Source organism: Chrysemys picta, chromosome 7 (genome assembly GCF_011386835.1).
Source record: "Chrysemys picta bellii isolate R12L10 chromosome 7, ASM1138683v2, whole genome shotgun sequence".
Lineage (NCBI taxonomy): Eukaryota > Metazoa > Chordata > Testudines > Emydidae > Chrysemys > Chrysemys picta.
In genome coordinates this window covers 39,985,522-39,994,409 of record NC_088797.1, presented here as the reverse complement: position 1 = coordinate 39,994,409, position 8,888 = coordinate 39,985,522, and the positions used below count along the sequence as shown (strand labels likewise).

The 8,888-nt window shown below is 46.1% G+C and overlaps 1 long non-coding RNA gene across 1 annotated transcript; it reads left to right on the top strand.

Annotated features, from left to right (window-relative positions):
* The first annotated feature begins 999 nt into the window (after nt 1-999).
* On the top strand, nt 1,000-8,678 carry LOC135972618 (uncharacterized). Its single transcript, XR_010589100.1, has 3 exons — nt 1,000-1,171; nt 4,428-4,490; nt 6,385-8,678. It is a non-coding gene; the product is annotated as an uncharacterized LOC135972618 (long non-coding RNA).
* The last annotated feature ends 210 nt before the right edge of the window (nt 8,679-8,888 follow it).

Here is an 8,888-nt window from a genome sequence, read left to right as displayed (position 1 = left end):
TGTTGTTGTAGCAGGACTGCACTGATGGCTGATTTAGTGCTGGCAATTTGCAAGTGGAATGGCTTACTGAGATCAGGAAACGCTAAGGCAGGTGCTTCCATTAAGGCCTTTTTAAGCAGCATAGTCGCTTCTTGTTCCTCTGTTCCCCATCGCCATTCCTGGTTCTTTTTTAGCAGGTTGTAGAGGGATTTGGCTTTTTCACTAAAACCTTCGATAAAATCCCTCGAAAATCCTACCAGGCCTAGGAATGTTCGTAATGTGCTGATGTCTGATGAGGAAGGAAGGTTGGAGATTAATTCCACTCGGGCCTGATCAGATTTTCTCCCTGTGGGACCCAGCTGCACTCCAAGATAACTTACTTCCTGCTTCAGCAGCTGTGCCTTCTCTGGATTTATCAGAAAGCCTGTTGTTTGAATTGCCTCCAGCACCTCATCCAGCGCCTTAAGGTTGTCTTCCCTGGTTTTGGTTGCAATCAGCACATCATCCACGTAGCTGATTACGCAGTCGGCGTACCTCAGGCTTTTCCACATTGCGGCCACATGCTGATGGCAAATGCTAGGTGCATTATGCAGTCCTTGTGGTATCTGTGTAAATGTAATCTGTCTATTGTCATAGGTAAAAGCAAATTTATGATGACATGATTGATCAAGGGGTATCAAGAAAAAGGCATTTGCCAAATCTAATACTGAGTACCATCGCACTCCTGCTGTTATCAGAGCCATGATCTCAGGAAATTTGGCCACCACGGGTACCATCCTTGGCGTCACCTTATTTAAGGCACGATAGTCTACTGTAAGGCACCAGGGTTTCCCATCCGATTTTCTCACTGGCAATATGGGGGAGTTACATGGGCTATCGCAGGTGATCAGCACTCCTTGCTGCATTAAAGCCTCTATAGTTGGTTTTATTCCCATTTGTGCCTCAGCTGAGAACTTGTATTGCCTTACAGGCTTAGGGTCAGGTCCTTTGACTTTCACCAGTGCTTTTATTTTTCCACAGGTCAATTTGGAAGTCGCAAAGGCTTTTAGATGTTTTCCAGCCACTTGGACTACTTCCTCTTCCCACTTAGGCAGGGAGAGAGCCTCGGGTGCTTTGGTGGCTGCTACCCAGTGTGCTGCTGGAATGACATTGCCTGCTTTGCCTTCCTCAGCCTTGCATAGTGCCGTATGTGGTAAGTCCACGATCACCCCAAATTTTCTTAATAAATCGATACCCATTATTCCTTGACCATCCAGGTCTTGCAGACCGAATGATTCTTTTGTTCTTAAAAGTCCCAATATGCACGTTAGTTCCTTAGTGAAAGGAGTTAAACTCTCCTTTCCGTTAAAAGAGACTAAGGATCTAATCTCTTTAATTGGAAAATTCTTTTTGTCACGTCCTTTTATACAGAGGAGGCTGGTGGAGGCCCCAGTATCCACCAAGACTCTTTGTGTTATGCAGCCGAAATCCCCTTTCAGTAAGCTGTTCACAGTGGGGCGTCCCCAATGATCATTAATCAGGGGTGCCACCATGCCAGGGCCTTGGGGATCCCGGCACCCTCAATATGGGCTTTCCAAAGAAGTTCCTGCTGAGGCAGGAACACTGATGTTGCTGGTTGCTTAGATTCATATTTGGTTAGTCTTTTTAAAAGTTCCTCAGCAGAGAGCTTTGTTAGATGGTCTTCAGACTCATATTTGGCTAGTCTCCATGCCAACACTCTTTTCGTTATCTTCATCTCCTCAGAGCTACCCCTAAACATGTATTTGTCCTGGTTCACCTGCTTCTTAGACTGTTGGGATTTTTCCCTATCTTTGTTACCATTGAAAGCGGCTGCTCTCTTTTTCACGGTTAAATTTGGATTGGTCATTTGCTGTAATTCATAAATTTCTTTTACTCTCCCTTCCAAATCTCTTAAGTTAGTCCAACGGGTGTTTACATGGCCCATTGCCAGCCTTATACCAGGGTTTAATCCCTGTAAGTATAGCTCCCGCAATTCTGGGGTGTCATAGCTGACAATACCTCCTCTATCCACTCCCATACCCGCCAACCAAAATAATATTTTTTTCCTGAGGAAATATTTCTCAGGTCTTTCATCATTCCTTTGTTTTTCAGCATAAGCCCGACCAATCACATTTTCATTAGCGTAAAATATATGATAGATCTCTCTATATGCAAAAACTTGACCTTTATCCTCATTAGCTAACACATCATAAGGAACATTTGCAAAATCTTCAGGTGACATACATTCCCTTAACATGCTAACAAAATCCTCATGAGTCACATTAGGTGTTGCAGAAGCTTTTGTTAACCAGTCTAATACATTCTCTTTATCACACTTCCTGAACTGTTTACCCAGGGCCCGTGCTTGTTCTGGGGTTAAGGCTTTATTCTCTCATTTTATAGTCGGTGGGTGATTGGTACCTTCATATCGGGTTACTGATGTTACCACAAGGGACAGAGGGAGGTTTTGATGGGCATTTGCCTCCTGTATGTACTCCTCTGGGGCTGAAGGGGTGGCCTGTTGAGGAGTCTTCCTCCCTCCTCCCTCCCCGTTGAGGATCTGGGAGGACGATCCTCCACCTCTGAGTCTGGGTCGGTGTCTGTGTCTTCCCCTTCTGCATGGTAAGCAGCAAGGGGGTCACTACAGGTAGCTCTTTTTATTCCCTTTTCAAGCTGCAGTTCCTTCTGTAGCTTGCTAATGCGGTGCTGACATTCCGCATGATTAACTTGGGAGGTTTTGTGCTTATGCACCTCTTTCATTAGCTGTCTGATTACAGCTTGGGCTTCTTGTAACTCTAGAGCCCTTACTTCAGCTACTTTCTCAGCAACTGAGGCTCTTTCACTTATCTCCCTAATCTGGGTCTCCAATTGGGAGACTTGGAGAGTCAATGTTGTCCCTCTTGACTTTCCTGCTAGCAGGTCTGTTAGCTGCTGCTGAGCTAATTGTTCTGCCTGTTGTTTTCCCTCTTGTGCTTGGTCTTTTTCCTTTTTCAGCAAGGCAACCTGCTGGTGGAGCTCCTTGCTTACCATAGCTAATCCATAGAGGAGGGCACTTCACCGCTCACTTTTTTTGGGTGGGAGGGGTTTACAAATGGAATATCTCTCCCACAAAGTATTAAATGTTTTCAGGGAGTCCACTCCAGATATGGACCCCTGCTTCCAGGGATTATGACCTTTCCCAAATAACTCAAGACCGTGATCCACTGAATTTTTATTGTGCTCACTCTCCCATCCTCTCATGCTGAAAACTCGATCCATGCTGTATCTAAGAACTGCTTACCCTCAGTTCTCTAAAAAAAAAATGTTCGGGGTCTGTATTTAAAATTCAAAGGTAAAAGGGTGCCAATACAGAGACTACCAATGAAGATAGCTCCCCGGCTGTGGAGTGGCTCACAGCAGTCCCAAGTAGGCCTTACGGGCTATCACCCTCCCTGCTCTACTGTCTGCGATAAGGTGCCAGCCCATCTTCAGAAAAGAAGACACCCTGCCAACAATATGGCCGACGCATCCCCGTGACGGCACTCTTCTCCTGTCACTAGCCAATCCACAGGGGCTTGCAGAACCCGGCTACCTGCTACTGTCAGGGTCGGACTCACTATTGTCTGTTGCCCTAACTCCTGATTGCAGGATTTTTTCCTTAGACCCGAATAAGAAAAAAAAATGGGAAAGAAGGTACGGTTAACCACCCCTTGCTCCATCAGAAATGGCTTCACAGGGAAACTGCGTCCAGTCTTCCCCAGCTGTCAGGTATGGAGACACAGTTCCCGGTGGACAGCCGCCCACTCTCAATCCCACCCCAAGCCAATGGGCTGAGATTAATCACTGTATCACAAATTAAAATGAAACACAGGACCTCTCAGAGAAAGGAAACCCTAAAGAGAGGTCCTGCCACGGTCGGCAATTGTTAGAAGGGAAAAAGGACAGAAAGGCAAAAGGAGGAGAGAGAGAGAGAGAGAGAGAGAGAGAGAGAGTGTGTGTGTGTGTGTGTGTGTGTGTGTGTGTAAAGACAAGAGACCCTTATGCTTTCTGTCTTCCTAGGTTCAGCCTCCTCGTCCAGCATCTGTCCTCTGGTAGGAGCCCTTCCCCTGCAAAGAGGACCCGTCCCACCCTAAATAACGAGGAGTCAATTAATAAAGATAAAATCAAATAAAGTGTATTGAAGGGTTTATAACAAAGAGTGGGGCAGATAAAAGAGGGAATAAACAGCAAAATGGTGCTATACAGTGATTACCCCCTCAAACTCAACCCAATAAACACATTTAAAAAAAACCCTTCTTCATAGATCAAAGCGCCGGCAGGTGCTTGGGACCTCAATCCTCTGACTAATGGCAAGCCTTTGGAGAGGAGCTCCAAGGAGTCCCTTGATGTTCCTTCGAGATCACGGGAAAGCAGAACAGATGGGACACTCAGGAAATGTTGTTTCTTCTCTTTCTTTCTTCTTTTTACAGGTGAGGAAGCTGTTGGAGAAAATCCCTAACCCTTCTACCACCAGGATGGATAGATGCCTGAAGGTAAGACCCGTGACCCGTAACCATCCCTGACTGTCACTCAGATGGACAGCCCTGAGGCCCTGTCTGGGGCAGCCTTTTATACACTTGCCTGGGAAACCCCTTAGAAAAGGCGGGAAACCCCTTCTGGGAAACCCCTTAGGAAAGGAAAAAAAAAAGTAATCCATAGCTCATGTGGGCATAAAACTCCATTTTGGAACCAACATGGATTCTTGTAGTCACAAAACATCTGAAAGTGAACCCAACCTAACAGCCCCCCACTCCACCCTTTTCCCTATGTCCCCACCATCTCTTCCCGCCCCCTTCCCTGAGTGAGCTGTGTCCTCGCTCTCCCCCTCCCCCCCCGAGCCTCCTGTGCATCACAAACCAGCTGATCGCAGTGGGCGGGAGGTACGGGGGAGGGAGGAGGAGGCGCTGATTGGGGGGGCCGCCAGTGGGTGGTAGGCCCTGGGGGAGGGAAGAGGGGCTGATGGGGCTGCCGGTGGGTGCTGAGCAACCGCCATTTTTCCTCAGAGTCAGCTGCTAGCAGGAGCCACATATTATCTTCTGAAGAGCTGCATGCGGCTCTGGAGTCACAGGTTGGCCACCCCTGTTGTGGGTGATAAAATTGGTAAAGATATTAAACATACATTTATGGTTACAAGTTATTACCATGATTTACCCCAGTCCCTCTGGTATGGAATGTGAGAGACCCAGGTTCAAATCCCTGCTTTGCCTGATTCAGAGAGACCTGGTATGAAAAACAGCTGCAGGGTTTTGAACCTGTGTCTTTAACATCCCAGGCCACCATGAATGTCACACTCTCTCTCTCCAGTCTGGAAACAGACATTGACACAACTATGGTTTTGTGAACATGTTTGAAAGGTTTGGTTTTCGTTCAAATACACAGCAAAAACAAACTTCAAAAACCTCAGAAGTTGCCCGAAAATGGAATTGTTGTCTCCCACTCTGCTCTAAGGCCTCAAGCTTGGCAGACCTGCGCTTGGCACAGAACCCAGGGAGGTCGGAAATAATGAGTGGACAGCTAAAGGTAGCTGTATAGCTCCAATCCCAAGGAATATACTGGGGCCAGTTCAGCCCCCAGCACAAGGGTCACTCTGAATTGCATCAGCAGTAATGGCCCATAGGGTTAGTTATGCCAGATAGAGAAGAGCATTGCAGATTGCCAATCAGCCATGTCTCCTTCATCCTTGATGCACCCTGATGTGAGCCTCCACACACATCCCATAGAGTGGTTGCAAGCGGATGCCATAGAATAAAACCAATGGAATGTGTAAGGTGTTCAGAGTAGAGAGTTTATAACTGACAGTGGAGTTTGTAAGTTTCACCAGGCACTGAATTCTTTAAGTCAACAAGCTTGCACATATCTGCACACTTACCTAGCTGCAGACACTTTCACAGCAGTCTTTGCTTTAAGACACAGCTGTAATGTTAAAGAACATGTCTACTGCATATCCTCAGCATACAGTTTGCAAGTCATAATATCTTGGTTAATGCAAAACTTTCCCTTTCCCCCACCCCATTCCAAACCAAGCAAAGCCATAAATATTCAGCAAGGACTATGAGCCCATTCCTGCAAACACTTACTGCCTATGTAGCGCTTATTACCATTCAAAAACCAATGGGATTAAGCACAGTAGTAAAGACCACTGATTTTACCACTGCTACTCTGCTTTAGATTAGAATCCGACCCACAGAATCTTTAAATGGAAAATTCCACCCAAGCCTTTTGATCCCTCTCTGTCAGCACAATGTTCCTAGTGTATAGTCACTAGTATTTTGCCTAGCGTATAGTCACTAGTATTTTGTCCTGTCTACATAAGACATATGGTATGATACATTTCCCCCTTCTCTTTCATGAACATTTCTATGGCAAATTTACGGAATTGTATTTCAGGTGGGAACATTGCTGAGGCTGACGATTTTCGACTACATGAAGCTCAGCGGATGACTACTGGGAGCACCATTTGGCATTAAAGGATTTGTTTTATTTTAAACAAAAATATTTTTCCGGCATCCATGCTTTCAAGAACTGTAAATATTTATGAACAAACCATAGTTCTACAACCACATCTGCTATTGTTTGCAGAGGAAGTGTTTTCCATTCAGAATCAAACATTATAAATTTTGTGGTTGGAAACAGCATCCCACCTTTTCTTTATCCTATAATCACATTATGTTTAAAGACTTCAGTGAAGAAAATATTTAGGAAGATTGTTGCCTGTACCACAGAGATATCTGTTACTTGAGTAATAAGCTACACAACTCAAATACTGTCCCTTTTTTATGGGCATGGTACTATTGCAGAGGAGGATGAACAGGATTTGGGGTGCCCACACAGAGTACACACAACCCAGCTCTGCAAGGACTCCTTGCATGCCACAGCTGATCAGGTTTGTTGGGTCAGGAGTACACTGAAATTAGGATCAGTGGTTTCCTTTTACTTATGGGGTACAGGTACCACACACGGGTTATTCCATACTTGAACTAGGACAAGGATAGCCGAGCAGCTACTCCACAATAGAAGAGAAGAGATGCCTTCTGCCCACACTTTGAGCTACTCCTCAGAGTCAGGCTCAGCTGGCTCAGTCTGTGCATTGGGCACCTATTTCTCTAAGCACAGTAGAAGTGATAGCTTAGGATTTGTCTTCACTGCAAAGTTAACACAGGCTACAACAGGAGTGTTGGCCCTGATCCTTATCCACACACAACAACCCCTAATGCAAGTCTGGTGATGCTTGTAACTCAAGTTGGCTGGCTTGTCAGGAGGTGTATGCTACAGCCTGAGTTAGCACAACCAGTCAGTTGCTAACATGGCCATTCTCTGGTGTGGACATAGGTTAGCATCACTTACATTCCCCTGCTCTTCCAATGCTTTCCCACAATTCCCCCCATGTGCCCAGAAAGAACAGATAACTTCTCCCACAATTGACTGGGAAAGAATTCAGAGAGCCACCCAGCTTCCTGAAGCACAGGGAACTATGGGATATGCCCCCAGAAGTCCTAGCGTCACCAGTGTGGACATAGCAGCACCAGTGTGGACATAGCAGCTCCAGTGCTATTTAGCAGGGTGGCTGCTCTCACTCAAACTAGGCTAACTTGAAAGGAATAACTCAAGTGTATGTAACCCCCAAGGAGATTACCTAGATTCCTGGGGCTTTGTCTGCTGGCAGCTCAGGGAGAGGCACACTGTCCCTGGTAGGGAGGGGGAGCCAAAATCAGAGTCTGCCCAGCAACCAATAGGGAGTGAGATGCCCCTCCCAGGGAGTTCAGGAAAGGGGAGAAGCCATTTTGAGTCAGTCTGGAGCCAGCCAGGGCAAGGGTAGGACTGGCTGTGTGGGGAGCTGGTGAGTCCCAGGCCTGCATGCAGGGTTCCCCCTGAAAATTGGCCTCTAGGAATCCGAAAGCAAGATCCCTCCACTGGGCTTTTCCTTCATGCTAAGCATTGTATTAGATAAAATATACTGTTTCAATTAACTATTAATAAGATGTTTTTAAAATACTGTTAAGTGAATCACAGACTTTAAACTGAAATTCAAAATGGAGTATATGAACTCTAACTTTGAACTCCATCTTTGAGAGGGGACTTGTTTACTACAAAGAGGGCTTACTACAAAGACTCTAGCTTAAACCAGTCAGAACCGTTTTTTCCCGCCAAGACCAGCTCTCAGTGTTCCATCACCTCAGAAGCATTCCATCACCTCAGAACTCTTCCCGCCAAAAAGGCTTTATAAGGACTTGTTCAGCGCCTGCGTGGGGCGGTCCATTCCAGCGGCAGCTCGTACGCGGTCGGGTCTTCGCAGAGCTCCAGAGCTGAGATCAAAGAACAACATCTATCCCGTAGTGTGTTTGAAGAAGAGGAGTCCTGTCATCGTCATTCCTATATCCTGCATTTCCTGGTGTCCATCATCGCAGAGGGTCTCCTCGCCAGCGATGAGAACCATCAGTCATCTGGACTCCCCAGTGTTCCTCCTCAAGGGCTCTAAATCAGTCCAAGAGTTGTAGGTCCTGGGCATCACGCCTGTACGTGACATCTGCTACATCAGAGCAATAGGAGAAAGGTTTCTGTGTTGGGGTATTGTTTATTGTTTTGTAGAATCCCATGGGAGGGTTTATGGGTCAGAGCTCCAAGCTCTCAGAGTCAGTCACTGATTCACTGTTTTACTGATTCATGGTTTTGCTCTTTTACTGTGTTTTTCTTGCATTTCTCCCCCATTCTCCCCAGTTTCCTGTACCTTTTACCCTTAATACACTCACCTTGTTTGTACTTGATTATCTGGCTTCCTCTTTATTTGATTTTATACTATACAGGAGGGAGGGTGATAGACACAGGAGAGAGTCGAGTCTGCAGCTTCGAAAAAAGGGGCTTTCCTTTCTTATTTCCTTTTTCCTTATCATTTC